A 20580-nucleotide genomic window follows, 5' to 3' on the forward strand; every position below is an offset into this window, starting at 1 on the left:
ACATTCTACACATTGGGTTCACTCTCTCAGCGTGATCCCCATGCCCATTTTAACTTGTTATAAAGATGTTACAATAAATATCTTAAGGACCTTCTATGTAATACAGTGAGAGCTGTATAATGGGTACAAGTGAATCAATTTTTTACTCGATCAAAATGTATTAAGACTAGAGGACACCTGATGAAGTTACAGTGAAATACTTTTAAAACCAATAGGAGGAAATATTTTTTCACTCAAAGAATAGTTAAGCTCTGGAATGCGTTGCCAGAGGATGTGGTAAGAGCAGATAGTGTAGCTGGTTTTAAGAAAAGTTTGGACAAGTTCCTGGAGGAAAAGTCCATAGTCTGTTATTGAGAAAGACATGAGGAAGCCATTGCTTGCCCTGGATTGGTAGCATGGAATGTTGCTACTCCTTGGGTTTTGGCCAGGTTCTAGGGACCTGGATTGACCACTGTTGGAAACAGAATTCTGGGTTTCATGGACCATTGGTCTGACCCAGTATGTCTATTCTTATGTGAACCAAGTATAGGACAATTGAGTCATTGTGACATCCATGGTGAGGTTGGTTCTTAGGCATTGGTGGAATGAGGCATTATGACATCACAGTCTGAGCCCTGGAATGTTGTTACTCTTTGGGTTTCTGCCAGGTTCTTGGGACCTGGTTTGGCCACTGTGGAAACAGTGCCCAGGATACTGGGCTAGATGGACTATTGTTCTGACCTAGTATGGATATTCTTTGTTCCTAAAAGAAAATTCTATACGCCATTATTAAGATGGAGTTGGGAAAATCCACTTTTCATTTCTAGGATAAGCAGCATAAAATCTGTTTTACTCTCTTGGGATCTTGCCAGATGCTAGTGTTGGCCACTATTGGACCTTCTGTCTATCCCAGTATGGCAATGCTTATGTTATGTTCTTTTGTCCTGACCTGGACATTTCAGTTTTGATTTGTCTTTTTTAAAATGCCATTTTAAACCAACAGAGAAAAACATTCACATAACAGTACAAACACAGTAAGACAGTCTTATGACATTCAAGTAAAACATTTGCATAAGAATAAACATTCATCAACAGCGTAAGAGAGTCCCATAAAAGTGTCATGATATTCCCAATGTCAACACACAATCATACATCATAACAAAAGAGTGAAGGGGACATATAGGCAGACATGACCTAACAAGGGATAGATAAAAACAACTTACCAGACTCCCCGTGGAACTTGTTATTCTGCATTTGTCAGTTTGTGAATGCCAAGCAATTGCTCTAAATTAAAATGAAATGTGAGAAAATGCTCACTCCTCTCTAGCAAGTGTAAAATAGTATATTCTCCAAACAATTCTAAGCAATTAAGATTAAGCCTGTCCCCTAATTTAGAAGCTATGGTGAGAGGGAAAATTCAACACCTCAGAGCTGTTAAAGTCTAATCAATGCAGTGCAATCACAGTTCCCTTCAGCAAAAGTACCACAAGCTTTGAGAGAGAGAGACACACAGATTTTCACCACCTAATCCGTGCTATTCTAAACAACCAGGTAGATACTTCAATGTAAAGATGTGAAAAGGCTGTCAAAAGTTTGCAAAAAGGGTTTCACTGTGAAAAAAAAAATGTAAAATGCATTTGGGATGCAAAAATTGATTAGCCATGTTTCAATTAGAGGAACAAGAAAGAACCAGGAATCACCACCTTGGTGAGGTGAAGGTAGCTAATATGAGGGTAATTTTATAACAGATCTGGAAGACCATATCATGCCTTAGGTGCCACTTTTCAAAGCAGAAGGATGCCTCAAAATGCCCCCCTCCCAAAAAAAAAAAAGTCCGTCTGCTAAAAATGTCTGAATCCCAATTTTGGAAAGTCAGAATATGGATGTTTCACACTACAGTTTCTCCAAATACTAAGGAGGGGTGTTGTGGGGGTGCTTTTGGTGGGTCTAGGAAAGGCCTAAAAATAGGACAACCAACAGCAATTTACAATCAGGAAGAAATGTCCATGTCTAGAAAGGACACTTGACCTCTCCCTAATTCCCCAGTGGTTATTGACCCCTCCTACCCCTTTTAAGAAGTGGCAGTGGATATTGGGCTTTATATCATCTTCAGATATTACGGCCATTCTGAACAAAGCAGCAAAAGGAGTAGCCCTAGTGGTTAGTACAGTGGATCCTAAACCAGGGGACACTGTAACTTTTTTTTTTTTTACCTTAATGTGCATCATCTCATTAGCCTTCGGGCTTGCAGGTGTTCTATATCTTCAGGTACAGTAGATATTTTTCTATTCCTGGAGGGAGCCTCAGAAAAAAATTACTTCCTGGAAAGCCAGGAAGTTAGAATGTTTACCCACAAAAGGCAGCCTGTGGTCAATCAGAGAGCTGTATTCCATTGGCTTATGGTAGAAGCACTGAGGATTCAAGCAAAAGTCCTTACTTCTGAATTCCTCATGCTGCTACAGGTGGGACTTGCTTTCATAAGAACATATTTACAATTACGACTTTGTCATGAAAAAAGAGGCCTTGTCTGGATTGGAGTTTAGAAGAAAAAGAGATTGCTTTCATTAAGGATTTCTTTGGATCATTTGAAAGTGGATATACAAAAACTTCTGATGAACAGAAGGGTCAAGAAATAAGAATAGACTTGGACTGGAAGAGAAGATGCAATCTGGCTAGGTACTTGGAACTTGGGTTGGCCACTGTTGGAAACAGGTTGCTGGGCTTGATGGACCTTCGGTCTATCCCAGTATGCCAACTCTTATGTGAGCCAATTATAGGACAATCAAGCCATTATGACATCACTGATAAGGTTGGCTTTTGGGCACTGGTGGAATGAGGCATTATGACATCACAATCTCAAATCTGGAATGTTGCTACTCTTTGGGATTTTGCCTGGTACTTGGGACCTGGGTTGACCACTGTTGGAAACAGGATACTGGGCTTGATAGACCTTCAGCCTGTCCCAGTAGGATAATTCTTAATTATTTATTTAAAAATTTATGGTTCAAATATATTTTATTGAGCCAAACAAGATAAGTAAAGAATACACAAGATGAAGCACAAACAAGCTCAAATTTTGTTATTATAGAAACCCCCACACAACTCCCCCCGTTCCCCCCGACCACCCTTCCCCCCAAGCAAGTCCCCCCATACCTCCCCCCCAGGGTCCTCCTTCCAAATGTCACATCAACAGAGGTGAAAAATGAACACAAGATAATACGGGCATACTAACTGTAACAGAATGAGACAGGGGAACCAAAAATCAACAGTTAAGCAATCGGCTGCGAGCCAAGGGAGAAATGGTTTACAAGGATGATGATATGGAGGAATTGAAAGAAATCTCAGTGAATCAAATTGACAAGTTAGAATCACCTGAACCAAATGATTCAGTACATTTCAGTACTGAAAGAACTCAAACATTAAATTGCTGGTCTGCTATTAGTGATCTAAAATAACCTGTCATTAAAACTGTAAATAGTATATGAAGAGTAGAGGGTGGCCAATTGTGATAGGGTGTACATCACAGGAGGTGAGGTGTCCCCAGGAATCACTTAGGAAAAACCCCTATGCAAAGGCAACTTGGGCCTGAGGCTGTCTTGGTTATTATTAGAGTGAGAGTTCAGCGCTCTGCCAGCGGATGGTAGTAGCAAGTCAGGGAAGCTACACGGGAGGTGGCAGGAGCATCCCTTTCCATACTAAGGGCCTAATCTTATTCCTTGAGACCTAGTAACCTAGTATTGCTGCATCAATGTCTACTTTTGAAGGAAGATGAGCTTTTATGCATTTTGATTTGAATATTTTCTGGAGGGAGAGAACTGCTGTTGAATGGCTCGGGGGGGATGGGGGGGGGACTTGGGACATTAGTGAATGTTGGAGAAACTCTTGGGAATTGATAAGGAGAACCAAGAGACTCCATTTTTGGGTTTTGGAAATTCCCTCACTCTGAGGGGACAAAGGCTCCTAAGGAAGGACCTCTGACTGTTTTGGCCCTTTTATTTTGAGACTGATATCTGAGTATATCCTTAGAATTTTGGCTCCTGCAGGTGACCCACAAGGGGAAGAATGCTGGTCTCTTGCCTAACCCTTGGTAAACCTGAGACAGCAACCAGAGGGTGGCTGCAGAGACTGGAGAGAACGGTCTGTACTTGGATTTGTTCTTCCACAGAGCAATGGTGTCAGAAGCAGCCTTCAAGTGGATGACAGAGCAGTTACAGACCCAGCAAAAGGCCATGGAATGGCAATTCCTCCAAGCCTTCGAGCATCGATGGAAGCAGCAGCAACCATTGATTCAGCTCATGGAAGTGCAGACTAAGGAGTTGCATCAATTGGCTGACCATGCATAGAAATCTGTTGTGCAACCGGACACTGGGGTTGGCTGGGGAACTGGACCATGCATAGAAATCTGTTGTGCAACCGGACACTGGGGTTGGCTGGGGAACTGGACCATGCATAGAAATCTGTTGTGCAACCGGACACTGGGGTTGGCTGGGGAACTGGACCATGCATAGAAATCTGTTGTGCAACCGGACACTGGGGTTGGCTGGGGAACTGGACCATGCATAGAAATCTGTTGTGCAACCGGACACTGGGGTTGGCTGGAGGACTGGGACAAGCTGGGGGGGGGGGGGCTGGACAAAAGGGTTGACCAGAACCAAGTTGGGCCCTGAGGAAGATCTAGATTTCTACATTTGAAAGAGTAGTAACTATTGCTCGCTGGTCTGCAGAACAATGGGCCATCCAGTTAGCGATCTATCTGACAGGAAGCCCAGGTGGCATTTTGAGCAACAACACAATCAAGGTTTTGTTACCGTTTAGATCTTATTGTTGTGAACTTTGATTTTCAGCCCTTGACAGAAATTAAATTGAAAAAAAGAGAATGACTGCAGATGGATGATGAAATGCGTGTTTGCTTATCAATTATAGAGCTGCCTTTTGAGTTAATTTGCACTCAAAAACAAACTCATCCATCGTATTGATTAGTTTCACCATTGTTACAATTACCCATATATAGCTTAAAGAACTTTAAATAAATTGCAATTTTTGTAAACCGTATAGTTAATATGCTGTACATAAACTTGTAAATAAATAGATAAAATCTCAAATTACATTTTTTTTTTTAATTATTTATTTATCAAATTTTTACATGTTATAAATCAAGTATCCACTTGTACAGAAAGTTGAAGAAAAGCAGGAAAATAATACTCAAAAGTAAGTACATGGTAATCAAGTAAAATAAAATAAAATTTTTAGCTTAAATTCAGCTCAAGTCCTCAAAATTAGATCCAAGAAGGATAAGGCGGACTTAGTAACAAATACTAACAACTATCAATTCAAATATTAGGAAAACAAGATCCCTTGGCTGAGGAAGGATATCATTATTCAAATGCACTTCACTTTGATTTTGATTTTCCTTCATCCAGCCGAGTTCCTACCAAAAAGGCTGTCAACTGGAATGGTTCAAAGAATACATATTTCTTCATATGGTATTGTATTACACATTTACAAGGGTGTCGAAGAAAAAAAGTCCCACCAAGAGATATAACTCCTGGTTTCAATAAAAGAAACTCTCGTCTTCTTCTCTGGGTTTCCCGTGCCAAGTCTGGAAACATTAATATTTTTTGTCCAAGAAATTCTTTCATTTTGTTTCTAAAGAACAATCTAAGCAACCAGTTTTTATCTGGGGCAAGAGCCACAGTAAGAAGCAATGTTGCCGGAGATGCAAGCTCTCTATCCGAAAGTTCCAAAATTGCTGAAACATTAATTGGTTGATTATTCTCCTGTTGTTTAAATGGTGGTTTAATAGGTTTCGTTGGTAGGTAATATACTTGAGTAAGTGGTGGTAATGTATCCTCTGGAATACCCAAAATCTCCAACATATAACGTTTCAACATATCCCTAGGCGTAACCGAGGGTATCTTAGGAAAATTAATCAGTCGGAGATTATTATTACGTGAAAAATTCTCCAAAGTTTCCAATTTTCTACGCATATTTGTATTATCTTTTATTATTGCTTCATTAAGCTGTTTTGATGCTTTTAATTCCTGTTGTATATTCTCAATAGAATTCTTAGATTCACCAATTTCAACTTTTATATATATTTTTTTTAATCTCAGTTTCTTGAAGAGTAATTTTATTTTCCAGCTGCAAAAGCTGGGGCTTGACAGACTTGGCTAGGTCAGCCACCAAATTCAAATTACATTTTTTTTGTTGGTTTTGCAATTTTATAATTTCAATTATAATGTGCCACAAAAAACATTTGCTCCATTTAGTGTGCCAGAGCTAAAAAGGTTTGAGAGACACTACTACTACTACTTATCACTTATATAGCACTGAAAGATATACACTGCGCTGTACATTTTGACATTTATAGACAGTCCCTGCTCAGAAGAGCTTATAATCTAACTTGGACAGACAGACATAATATATAGGGTTGGGAATGCAGAACCCAAGGTGAGAGGAGTTAGGAGTCAAAAGTACTCTCAAGGAGATGGACTTTTAATTGGGCCTTGAAAACTGCCAGAGACTGAGCCCGCCGTAGGGATTCATGCAACTTGTTCCAAGTATACAGTGCAGCAAGGCAGAAAGGACGGAGTCGAGTTGGCAGTTGAAGAGAAGGGCACAGCTGAGCAGAGCTTACTGGGGAGATAAGTGAAGATTAGAGAAACTGGGCCTCTTCTCCCTCGAACAGAGGAGATTGAGAGGGGACATGATCGAAACATTCAAGGTACTTAGTAGATAAGGACAGGTTGGTCACCCTCTCCAAGGTGGAGAGAACGAGAGGGCACTCTCTAAAGTTAAAAGGGGATCGATTCCATACAAACGTAGGAAGTTCTTCACCCAGAGAGTGGTAGAAAACTGGAACGCTCTTCTGGAGTCTGTCATAGGGGAAAACACTCTCCAGGGATTCAAGACAAAGTTAGACAAGTTCCTGCTGAACCAGAACGTACTCAGGTAGGGCTAGTCTCAGTTAGGGCACTGGTCTATGACCAGAGGGCCGCCGCATGAGCAGACTGCTGGGCATGATGGACCACTGGCCTGTCCCAGCAGTGGCAATTCTTATGTTCTTAAGAGAGATAGTGAAGGGCAGCTGAGTGAGTACATTTGTAGGTCAGTAAGAGACACTGAGTTAGTGTAACACCTGGGTGGAGCACAGTTTTTGTCCACGTTAGAGCTCACTAAGGGATATTGACAGATTCCCTTAGATGAAAATCCCACAAAAAACAGCTTTCATTATTCGTCAGGGTCTGTTCCAGTTTAAAGTCCTACCTTTCAGATTCCATGGGGCACCTTCTACATTCCAACGAGTAATGAATAGAGTCCTTGGACCACACCAGGCCTTCACAATAGCCTATATAGATGATGTTGCTATTTTTTGAGCTAGTTGGGAGCATTATACTTCTGGCTTCCAGTCTTCTCCATCAGTTCTCTCAGCTCCCTACAGATGAAGGTAACACGACATCCAGTAGCACTCACCTTTCTTGTTCGTACCCAGGACAACAATACTTTCCAGAGCCCTGCACTCCCCTCTGAGGATATCACTCTCTTTTATTTACCCCCAAGATGGAGTTTGTGTTTCAGCATCCATCTTTCACCAGGCCTAAAACTCCTAGCTTCTGAGTTCTTAGCCAGCTTCTAGGAGGCATAAAACAAGGAAATAAAATTTTTCCTTTAAATCCTGCTATTTATAATCCCTCCTCCAACTAGAAAATTCCTCATACACATTAAACTTTTATTCAACTGTTGGAGCTAGTGATGCCCTGGTGTAACACTCTTCATGGTTAGCATCAAGTGATTTGTGAAAGAATAGGGAATGCTGCAGAAGTCCTTGAAGATGTTCTACTGAAAATTGTAAGGTATGTTTCTATGGTTTAAAAGCCTCAAAGAGAATAATATTAAAATATAACTATTATTTTTTATTTTAAAATTTCTACTCTGCTTTAAACCTAAGTAGATTACAGTAAAAACACACATAAACCATTACATACTAACTTCATAACAGGAACATATCCACTATCTCCTCATCTTCTTCCTTCATACAGATAAAAATAGAGAAATTCTCTTGTACTTTCAAAAACAATTCCTGACATTTTTGTATGGTTTATCCCCTCAGAGTTTCATATTAGGTTCCAGTGTTCAGAGATAAACCTGTAATCCACTTTAATTCAGAGACATAAGGCTGATTTTCTCGCTCCCAGAATCTTCTCTCAGTTAGTACATTTGCCCCCTATATTGTACCATTGAGACCCTTCTTAGAAAGAAGGCCTTAGCAAATGGTTCAGCCCTCTTCTTTCACATTCCGTTTTCAAAATGTCCTCCAGTGGGAGAAGCACAAAACTGGATAAAAGTTCCACTATCGGACTGAAGAGATAATAGACTAAACCAAGGCATCAGATTCATTAGCTTAGAATCTTCTGCTCATAATTCTTGAAAGATGTTATGGTTCAAGAGCCTTCTCCAGTTCACAGTTCTGAAAAGCCTAACAGCACTTGAAGACCCCCTGCAATGATAATCCTCTATCACACTTCGTTGGTGTTACATAGTGTACATTCAACAAGTCCAAATCTTCAGATGACTCGTACATTTTGGTATCACAAACTGCAGCTGTGTTTATTCTGGATGAAATATTCCTATCAAACAATCATCCTCACCAGATCCAGCTCAGCTGTTTCTCTTCTCCATGACTCCCTAGAGTAGATTAACAACCATTACTTTGCATTCACCAGGACTGTTCAACAGTAAACCCCCAGTGATGCTACTTTGTCTTTGCAGCTGATGCGGGAACTTTTTTTTTGTTTTTTTCCATTTCTTTTACAGCTCTGTTTGACAAGCAGAAGACCCATTTTTAGCTAAGAGATTTCCTGTTGATGTGGCGATGATGCTGCAGAAACTGAAATGAATGTGACGCATTGTATTATCTGTGAGAGTCAGCTGTACAGCAGAGGACCAACTTATCTTTCCTGTCCTACCAGATCCATTTTTTATCTCAGCTGTGAAATATAGAATTATTCAACTCTATATTACAGATTTTTACATATTTTACCTTTTCAGGAAAGATGTTTAATCCTACTGAGGATTCACTGCTCAGTACTGTGAAAATGGATCCATAGAAATAGAAGGCAGGTAAGGGCCACGGCCCATCTAGTCTGCCCACCCCAATGACCCTCCCCTACCTTTCTCTGTGAATAGATCCCTGCACAGGATTATTTGCAAAGCATAAAATTTCACAGACCAGAGATCAATAATATTATCATGATATAGTAAAAACTGATTAAAATGCATCACGTGCCTGGTTTACAATCCTAACCGTTGCAACTGATCCTTTAGCTTCGGTTTAACCATTTTCCTAATTTTATCACAGTCACCCTTTTGAAAATTAAATGCCGATACAGTAGATTTCTTTTGCGATATCACACCAGGTATCAGCTCAAATTTGATCACATTATGATCGCTGTTTCCCAGTGGACCCTCTTGACTATAAATCACCCTTTTCTTATACTGAGTAACTAGTTGGTCTAGTGGTGGATCCATTGCCTCTGCACCCAGAAGTTGGGGGATCAAATCCCAGCACTGTTCCTGTTCCTGTGACCCTGAGCAAATCACTTCATCTTCTACTGCCTACCACTTTGAATATGTAACCACAGATAGGGAGTTTACAAGACCCATTCCCTTTCCCTTATCACTACAAACTCAGAGTAACCTCTCAAAGACATTACAATCCGACTGCAGATTCTTCCCATCATTCCCCAAGGTAATCCCTGACCCACCTTGATCAACCTCACCCCAGATATTACAGTATTTCCTCTTCTAGTCTATGACTCCAATACACCTTCTTCTCTAATTATTAACCTTATTTATATATTAAATTTTTTAAACTCTTCTCCCAGGGAGCTCAGAGCGGTTTACATTAATTTATTCAGGAACTCAAGCATTTTCCCCCTGGGGGGGGATTAAGTGACTTGCCCAGGATCACAAGGAGTAGCGTGGGTTTGAACCCACAACTCCAGGGTGCTGAGGCTGTAGTTTTAACCACTGTGCCACACACTCCACAATGCCCCCCCCCCATCCCAAACCACTGCATTCTTCATGCCCACATTGCCCACTTTTTAATTCACCACTTCATCATCCCTTTTATCTCCCACCATCTTCACAGCACTAAGGCTTCAACAGTTTCTCCCCCTCATTCAGTCCTCCCCAACTTGTATCTGACTGTATCTCACCTGCATTGCCATTGTCACACCTCTCCTACTCATCTCTGTACTCTTCTGCTCCTCTTATTGCTCACTGCTTGGGACATCAGCCCCAATCCTGGCCATACTCATACAGATCGCACCACTTCACCAATCTTATTTCCGTTCCTTTCCCCTTCTTCTTCACTGTAACTGTGCCTGATGCCTTCAAACATGCCATAGTTTCACCGCTTCTTAAAAAACCCTCACTGGACCCTACTTTTCCCTCCAATTATCTCCCCAATTTCCTCCTCCCCTTCTTATCCAAGCTACTTGAACATGCAGTTCACCGCCATTGTCTTTAATTTCTTTCATCTCAGGTCATGCTTGACCCGCTTCAATCGGGCTTTTGCCGTCTTCATTCTATGGAAACTGCCCTTGCTAAAGTCTCCAATGATCTTCTCCTGGCCAATTGCAAAGGCCTCTACTCTGTCCTCATCATCCTTGATCTATCTGTGGCCTTTGACACTGTAAATCACTGCCTACTCCTCATTATGCTATCCTTGTTTGGGTTTCAGGGCTCTTTTATCTCAGGAATTTCTTCCTATGTTCTCCATCTCACCTTTAGCATAAGCTCTGGAGGATCCTCCTCCACTGCCATCCTGCTATCAGTTGGCGTACCCCAGGACTCTGTCCTGGGATCTCTTCTTTTCTCTATTTGCACTTGTTCCCTTGGTGCCCTAATCTCTTCCCATGACTTCCATTACCACCTCTATGCTGATGACTCACAAATATACCTCTCTAAGCCTGAAATTTATATGGAAATCCAGGCCCGAGTATCAGCCTGCCTATTTGACATCACTACCTGGATGTCTCACCATCATATAAAATTAAATATGTCCAAGACTGAAATCCTTATCTTTCCTCCTAAACCTGCCTCTCCCCTTCCTTCGTTCTCTATTTCCGTGGATAATGCTCTCATCCTCTCTATCTCATCAGCTCGTAACCTCGGAGTCATCTTTGACTCATCTCTCTCCATCTTTTCGCATATCCAACAGACTGCCAAAACCTATCATTTCTGTCTCTACAATATTGCTAAAATCCGTCCTTTCCTTGCTGACATACTGCCCCTTCATCCACACTCTCATCACCTCTTGCTTGGACTACTGCCACTTGCTAAGGCATCTCGCTCCCCTGTAATTTGTTCAGAATTCTACTGCCCACTTTGTATTCTGCCAGTGTAGTTAAGCTCACGTTACCCCTCTCCTCAACTTCCCTGTTTGTTTCTGCATGCAGCTCAAAACTCCTCTTACTGACCTACAGGTATATTCATTCTGCAACTCCTCAGTATCTCTCCTCTCTTGTCTCTCCCTGTACTCCACCCCAGCAACTCCATTCATTGGGTGAGTCTCTGTTGTAAGTACCCTTCTCTTGTACTGCCAACTCCCAACTCTAGCCCATCCACCTTGCTGTGCCATATGCTTGGAACAACCTGCCTGACTCAGTGTATTGAGCCCCGTCTCTGGTAGTCTTCAAATCCAGGCTGAAAGCCCACTTTTGGAAGCTGTGTTTAAGTCCACAGCCAACTTGTAAAGCCTCCATATCTGTTGTCATTCCCTCTAACTAGCCTACCCCCTCCACCTCTTAAGTCCCTTGTAATCCCCACCTTTGTATCATGCATAAATGTGCCTTTGTCCTTTATGTCTGCCATAATTAAATTGTAAGCTTTTTTGAGCAGAGACCGTCTCTTGCGTGTTTAATGTACAGCGCTGCGTGCATTTGGTAGCACTATAGGAATAATAAATAGTAGTAACAATACAATTCTACACTTAAGATGTCCTCAAGAGCAATAAGTGAACACGATGGGACCCAATTAAGGAGCTGTGACAGCCAGGTATCTACGAGTATATTCACAGCCCACTGACATAGCAGTAGATGCAACATTTCAGAGTTTGGAAGGGCCATTAAGGATCAAGTTACTATTTTCAGAACAATTATGGGCCAATAGGTAAATAGGATTGATGCAGAGAAACATAAGCAGCTGCACTGTGTCAAGGAAAAGTCACATGAAATTATATTATGATGTGAAGCAGACCATGTGCTGGGCCTGAGTGAGATCGCTTGCATCTAAAGCAAATATACAGTGCAAACCAGAGCTCTGCTGCTTACTCAGAGAACAAAAGATATAATATACCTTCCAAAATAGCATTAGAATCGCATAATCAAAGGCCTGATGTGAGTTTTTGTAGGGGATTCTAGTTACGATTCTACAGCCCACAAAGGAAAGAGAAGGTTCTCTCAGCTGGCACTGTAATACTTCCCTGGATTCCTGCATATCATATGTTTCTACATTTTATACATAAAAACAAAGCTGAAATTCTTGACTGCTCAACAGCTTCCAGATCACACCTCATTTTTAGGGGTATATTGCAGCAGTTAAGGGTTCACCCATCTGCCTCTCTGTCCCTCCATCTGAATGCATGAGTTTCCGATAGACCATCAAGTAGGAGCAAGGAGCTGGGAATAGCCCCTAAGAATCCCCCATATCTACCAAAGTTGGGAATGGTTCACCAGTTTATAGCTGGCCTAATGTGTAGTTCAGTGGCCAGAGAACCAGGGGAACTTGATTCAATTCCCACTTCAGCATTGCCTCCAAGTACCAGTGTACACAAGGGGGTGCCGAAGAGTTCCCAGCCCAACCAACCTGAGTGTTATTTTGCCACTGTAATTGAAAAGAGTGTTATCTTATTTCAGATCATTGATTGTACCATATCTATGTCATTCACCTCTTGCTTGAACTGAGAACTTTTCAGCACCCCCTCGTGGTTCATAGTCAGTGGCACATGAGACACCAGCGCGCCGACAATCAAGCGCTGACAGTTCGGCGCGAGACACCAGCACGCCGCAGAAAAACTTAGTTTTAAAGAGTTCTGAAACGGGGTGTGAGTAGGGAACCCCCCCACACTTTACTGCGTAGTGTTCGTGCTGCTGTTTGGGGGGTTGGAACCCTCCATTATAGAGAAAATGGAACTTTTTCTGATTTTTTGTGGAAAAGTTCAGTTTTCTCTTTAATGGGGGGGTTCCTCCCCCACGCCCCCCATCGGAGCTCTTTAAAACTAAGTTTTCCCGTGACGCACTTGTGTCTTGCACCGAATTGTCAGCACTTGATTGTCGACACGCTGGTGTCTGGCACACGATTGTCCCGTCACCCCCTCGTAATATGTAAACCCTTTTGACTGTGATCACAGAAATCTCATTCCAAAGGAGATGGAGCTTAGCAGATTTTTGAGCTGATAGCCTCACACATTTTAACAGCATGCTACTACTGACATTGGGCTCTGGGCTGGCCCCAGTGTTCGTAGGTTCCTGACCATGGACTTGAAACTCTGAGGACTTTCTTAGAGATCAGACTCCACAGGTGACCCTTGAGGGGAGGAATGCTGGCCTCTTCAGCATGTATCCACTTTTTGTTTGCTTCATCAATAGTTTCAAAAGCAAGGCTTGATTTTTATCATTGTTTTGTTAACTTTTAATTCTAACTACAGATTTACAAAAATCTAATACTGACACATTTCCAGAAAAATCGCTGCAATGGAAAATGTAGCGACCAGACTGCATATTTCCCTCCTCCATGTGGTCTTCCTATCCGTGCTCCATTTATATTAAAAACACCAAATTCATGTCCTTCAGGAGGCACTCTACTATTTCCATAGACTATGCCAGATGGATAATGGAATCTGAAGAAAATATTCATGATAGAGTTAACTAGGTTCATTCAGAGGTGACAAAGATACATATCAGAAACATGTTTCTGCTGGATTAAGCCCTGCTTAATTTGCATGAAATAATGAACTGTGAAGCGACTGAACTTCATAACAAAACACAGAAGAGCAATACAGGAAAGGCAGAAAGGAGAAGAGTATGGTGTCCGTGTGCATTGCAGAACTACTACACAAACCAGAGAGAAGTGGGTTTGAACAAGGTGAATGGATGGTACTATCAGAGATCTCTGATATTCAAGAGTCACCTTGTGATACAATAGTGATAGATGAGATATTGCAAGTGAGGGACTCAATGCCAATTTGAGGAGTGAAATTGGATCCTGGGCTTACAATGAATTGTCAAGTGACAAAGACAATACGAATATGTTTCGCTCGTGTGAAACCAGTGCTTTCACCGTTTGATTTTCGTGCTGTTGATTTCTTTCAAAATTGTTTTTGTTAACATTATTTGAAAACTTAGGATCAAAAGCATAGAAGAGAATAATTTACAAATGAAATAAATTTCAGTCAGCCTAATTACAATCTGAAACACAAGAAAGGGCACAGATGTGAAGCAGAAAAGGTAAGAAAAGATGAAGGGGATGGATTATTAGCAAGATAAAAACAGGTGCATATGCAGCATGTGTGGGTGATCATTTCAACGAGTGTTTTATGATTGTGATAGTCCCAATATCAAAGAAGTGAGTGCGATCATGAATCTAATAATAATAATAACAACATTTTATATACCGCAGGACCGTTAAGTTCTATGCGGTTTACAAAGATTAAAAGATGCTACAAATTGAATAGAATTAACAAAGTTAAAAGCTAGTGATTAACAGCTCAAGAGATCAGTTATTGTGGAATAAAATTGTCCAGGTCAGTAACCTAAATGCTTCAGGAACAGATATGTCTTTAGGTGCTTCCTAAATTCCCCGTAAGTAGTAGACATAAGCAATTGTTCCAGATCTTTACCCCATAGTGCTGCCGGATGTGAGAAAAGATGTTGATGATGTCTTTTAAATTTACATCCTTTAACTGGTGGAGAAATAAAATGCAAGTGTGAGCTTCTCTTATGTCTGTTGGTTGAGAGAGAGAAAAGTTCCGTTATATATTTAGGGGCTAAACCGAATAGTACCTTAAAGCAAAAACATCCGAACTTAAACTTTACCCGTGCCTCCATCGGCAGCCAATGCAGAAGTCGGTAGGAAGGTGTTACATGATCGAACTTCATGAGTCCAACCCTCCTGGTTTTGTTACTATCCACATTTCCATTTAGAAGGAACAGTGAGTTCAAGGAGCCAAGAGGAGAAAGATGGGAAGTCAGGATTTGAAAATGATATGAGGGCAACCTGGATATCATCTCTCACTGACAGTTTCCTTTCAGGAACTCAATCCCACCATATATGCTCGAAAGTACCCCTAGGCGACCATATTCTGTAGTAAAGCCAGGTACAGAAAGACAAGAGAGGGGAGATAGGCCAGAGACATTTACATTACATTAGTGATTTCTATTCTGCCATTACCTTACAGTTCAAGGCGGATTACAAAAAGGAGTTATCTGGCCATTTCCAGAGGAATTGAAGAGTAGAGTGGGTTGCTTCAGAGAGTTGGGATGAGTCTTGTGGTGTTAGTTTGTCTTCAAGGGTTTCTTAAATAGCATGGTTTTTATTTCTTTTCTGAACGATTTGTAGTCTGGGGTTGTTATCAATAAATTAGAGAGTTGGTAGTCTAGTTTTGCTGTTTGTGTGGCTAGAAGGCCATCGTACAGTTTTTTTCATTTGATGTCTCTGATTGGGGGATACGTGAATGGTTTGTGGGTTCTCCTATGTTTGGTTGAGTTAGTTTGGTTGTTTAAATAGGCTGGGCTGTCTCCATTTATGGTTTTAAATAGTAGGCAGTAGAATTTGAATAGTATTCTTGCTTATATTGGGAGCCAGTGTGAGTCGAGGTATGCCACCGTGATGTGGTCGTGTTTCCTCAGTGAACTGTTTGTAGTAGTCTAGAAGACCTAGGACTAGGGACTGGACCAAGAGCTGGAACTGTGTTCTGTCGAAGAATTTTCGAACTTGCCTTAAGTTTCTCATGACCGCAAATGATTTTTGTATTGTTTTGTTGATTTGTGGTTGCATGGTACAGCATCTGTCTATTGTCATTCCTAGAAGATTTAGAGTGGGTTTTATGGGGTATGTGATTGAGTTTATTGCTAGATTTGTTATGGTTGGGGTTTTATTATTTTCAAGGAGAATGAATTTTGTCTTGTCTGGGTTCAGTTTCAGTTTCTGATTTTTCATCTATGTTGCTACTGTTTCAAGTATTCTGTGTATCTCTTTGACTGAAAGGAATCTGGAATGAGGGGACATAGGGGATAGAATAGCCTTATTGGGTCAGACCAATGGTCCATCAAGCGGAGGCCAATCCAAGTCAGAAACACCTGGAATAAGAAATCTAAGACAATTCTTTACAGAAAGGATAGTGGATGCAAAGAACAGACTCCAGGTTGAGGTGATGGAGACAAGGACTGTATCTGAATTTAAGAAAGCATGACATAAGTACAGAGGAACTTCAAGTGAGAGGATTTTACCATTTTTAGGCAGCCAAGTGTGTGTACATTCTTAGAATACGCATGAAGTTCCAGGCCTCTAGCGTAACCACATACAGCTGATTTGGGAAGATTACGTCTCTTTTCTCCCTTGTAAAAACGGACTTTTTGTAAATGTACTCTTTAATCTAATTCTCCTTGTTTGTGAATAATGTTTTATCACTAATGCTGGGGATCTGGGAGCAGCAGGGACTCCAGCCAACCACAGACACATGGATTGAGTGACCTGCTCCATTGCTTTTCATTTGTTCAAAGGGGATTTAGCTTTGATCTTGAATTATATACAAAGAGACCATTAATGGTGTGACAAATAACCTCAAATCCTTTTCACTAAAACATGAGCTTATACTCTATGATCTTATCTCCCTAGACTGCTCAGGCTAACACAGTAACAGAATGCTCATATACATCAGGTTTGTCCAACCTTTTTCTATCAGGGGCCACATTTTATCTTTTGTAACATTTGGAGGGCCAAAACACACGTATGCACATGCATTCACGCTTTCTGGAGAATAAGGTGATACCTTTTAATTGGATCAACTTATTACATTATTAACTAGTTTTCAGAGGCCAAGATCTCCTTCCTTAAGTCAGGAGAAGCATATTACAACAACACTATACTGTACATACCTGAAGGATGAAAACAAAAACTGTGGATACAGATGTTCTGGAGATAATTTATCAAACACTGACATATAAAACCATGAAAATTCAATTTAAACAGTACAATGATAAAAAGTACTGTGATAAAAATCCAACCGGACCCTACACGGTCTGTGTTTCGGCGAACACGCCTTCCTCAGGGGTCCAATGGTTTGCAACCTCACATATAAAGAATTGGACTGAAAACAGTCTATTGAGCAAAGAACACCACAGACAAGCTGAAGTAGCAAAAAATAAATAAATAACAAATAAAAATAAAAATAGTTTTTGTTTTTGTTTTCATCGGTGGATTGTTTTCATCGGTGGATTGTTTTCACTGTGGATCATTGGGTCTCCCCATTTTTCTTTGTTGTGTTGCATACCTGAAGGATGCAATTTTAGCATCCGAAAATGAATAAAAAAATGTATTTAGGGCTCCTCTTGCAAAGCAATGTTACCAGTATTCTATTCAACAAGTAAATATATTTGTTTGAAGTCTTTGATGAGTAAATCTTTGAATATGTAGGAACCAAATTTTGGAATGATCTTCCAAACTGGCATCTCTCTCTCCTTCCCTCCCCCTTCCTCTTCCAGTGGCCTGACTTCTCTCTCTCTCTCTCTCTCTCCTTCCAGCACCCTTCTCCAGAATCTGATATCTCTACTACTACTATTAATTATTTCTATAGTGCTACCAGACACATGCAGTGCTGTACAGAGTCACATTGAGTCATCTCTCCTCCCCCCAGTGTAACATTTTTCCCTCCCTTCCTCCTTTCTGCCCCCTGCAATCCAACATCTCCTCTCCCTTCTTTATTTCTGGCCATCTCCCAGTCCAGCATTTCTCTCTCCTTTCCCTCCACCAGTCCAACATTTCTTTCTCATTGCCTCCTGCACGCTGTCTCCCCCAGTCCTCATTCTCTCACCCATCCAACATATCTCCCTCTCCCTCCATGAGTCCAGTTTTTTACTCTGCCCTCTCCCCTTTCCTTGAGTGTGACATATCTCCTACCCTTCCCTTCCTTCTGCCCTCCCCTTCCAACCTCCCTCTCTCTCTAACACTTTCTGCCTCTTGCACACTTTCTCTCTCTCTCCCCTGCCCCCTTCCCTCAAGTATGACATTACTCTCTCTTACCCATCTCCATAGTCCATCTCTCCCTCTCTGTCTCCTTGCACGCTCTATCTTCCCTGGCTCTTCTCTACCCCCATCATGCAATCTACCTTAATTTGCGGCCCAAAAGACTTTGCCAGCAGCAGCCAATCACATATGCTGCCCTGCTGCAAGCACCAACATCTTCTTTCTACTGTGGACCTGCCTCTGAGGAAACAGAAGTTATGTCATAGCAGGTGGGAAACAGTAGAGAGAAGATGCCGATGCCAGCAGTAGGGCAGCTGCTGCCAGTGACATCCTTTGGGCCACAAATGAGCATCCAGAAGCATCCGCCAATTTTTTTTTTGGGGGGGGCCATGCCCCCCACCTTTTTTGACACCTATGTGTGGTTTAATATTAAAACAGGTATAGAGAGGACTAATTCAGAAGTGAAGATTCTAGATTTTATAAAAACTAGATTACGTCAAAGGAATTGTCTGGATGGGAACATCTGGAAGAAGTAGAAAAGCAGTGGACAAAACTGAAAGGAGTTATTGTAAGAGTGACAAACCATTTTGTAAGGAAAGTAAGTAAAAGTAAGAGGAAAAGAAGGCCACTTTGGTTCTCAAAAGTAGTAGCTAAGAAGGTAAGGAAAAAGTGGTTAGTTTTCATAAACTACAAAAGATCGCAGAAAGAGGAAGACAGGCAAAAATATCTGGAAAAGTCAAGAAAGGCTGGTCTTGTAGTCAGGAAAGCAAAGATGCAAATAGAAGAAAAAATAGCTGGCACGGTAAAACGGGGAAGAATTGGCAGGCAACATGAAGAAGGCCATCGAGAAGGCTTTAAACTAACAAATAGGGGAAAGCCGACAGTCGACCACCAGTCGATGGCACGGACGACAGGATGCCCCGATGAAGAAACCATGGGCTACTACTCATACACAGGAGGGGACGACCTCACAGCAAATAAAGAAGACAAGGCAGGAAGGGACAACTCAGACACAGGAGGGGATGACCGTACAGCAAACAAGAGAGACAACACTGGAGCGGTTAAGGAAACCGTGAAAGAAACAGTAGAGCCAGTAAAGAGTAGGAAGTCCAAAAAGGTAACACGAAGAGAACTCAAATGTATGTATACGAATGCTAGAAGTCTAGGAAACAAAATGGGGGAACTAGAGACAATAGCAAGACATGATAAGTTGGAAATCATTTGCATAACAGAAACATGGTGGAATGAAGAAAACAAATGGGACACAGTGCTACAGGGATACAAACTATATAGAAGAGATCGAGTAGGGCAGAAAGGTGGAGGTATTGCCCTATATGTTCAGGAAGGAGTAGAATCTGTTGAAGTGGCTACGACGGAAATGAAAGAGAAGCTAGAGTCCCTCTGGATCAAGATTCTTGGCCAAAACAGCGCAGACACAAAAATTGGCCTTTACTATCGTCCCCCAGGACAGGCGGAGGAAACTGACTCAGAAATGATAGAGGAAATCAAACAAGAATGCAAGACGGGCAATGTAATAATATTGGGAGACTTCAATTTCCCGAGGATAGACTGGAAATTAGGAACCTCCAACTGCGGCAAGGAGGCCAAGTTCCTGGAGGCGCTAGGGGATTGCTTCCTGGAACAAATGGTAAAAGAGCCGACAAGAGGCAACGCCACCCTGGACTTGGTACTAAATGGCCTCACGGGTCCGACAAAAGAAGTAGAAGTTACGGTACCGCTGGGGACGAGCGATCACAATGTGATCAGATTTAAGCTTGACATCGGGAATAGAAAACATGCCAAAACCCTAACCAAAACCTTAAACTTTAAAAAGGGCAAATACGATCACATGAGAGCCATGGTGAAAAAACGACTCAAGAAAAAGGTGGACAAACTTGAAACGGTAGACCAGGCATGGTCCCTACTGAAAAATACTATCACAGAAGCACAAAATCTCCACATTCCGAGGATCTCCAAAGAGGGGAGAACAAAAGGTAAGGGAGAACCGGCATGGCTTACCAGACAGATGAGGGAAGCCATAAAAGAAAAGAAGGACTCTTTCAAAAAATGGAAACACATGAAAACAACCGAAGCATGGAAAAAACATAAAGATGATCAGAAGAAATGTCACAAGGCGGTGAGGGATGCCAAAAAGGACTATGAGGAAAAAATAGCGCAAGAAGCCAAAAACTTCAAACCCTTCTTTAGATACGTGAAAGGGAAAAAACCCACAAAAGAGGCGGTGGGACCCCTGGACGACCAGGGAAGAAAAGGGTACATCAAAGAGGATAAACAAATTGCAGACAAACTAAATTCCTTCTTTGCGTCCGTCTTTACGGAGGAGGATACCGCAAA

General features: G+C 41.5%; 1 protein-coding gene across 2 annotated transcripts in view; it reads right to left on the reverse strand.

The window, feature by feature from the left end:
- PDE5A (phosphodiesterase 5A) overlaps positions 1–20580 on the reverse strand; it is a 323063-nt gene that overhangs the window by 258643 nt on the left and 43840 nt on the right. The window contains exon 2 of one of the 2 annotated variants that reach the window (XM_033938176.1): positions 1203–1263. The exons of the other annotated variant lie outside the window; for it this stretch is intronic. The gene's annotated coding sequence lies outside the window, so the exon portion shown is untranslated. The remainder of the gene's footprint in view (positions 1–1202; positions 1264–20580) is intronic. 2 annotated transcript variants of the gene reach the window in all.

This window comes from Geotrypetes seraphini, chromosome 1 (assembly GCF_902459505.1).
Source record: "Geotrypetes seraphini chromosome 1, aGeoSer1.1, whole genome shotgun sequence".
NCBI classification, from domain to species: domain Eukaryota; kingdom Metazoa; phylum Chordata; class Amphibia; order Gymnophiona; family Dermophiidae; genus Geotrypetes; species Geotrypetes seraphini.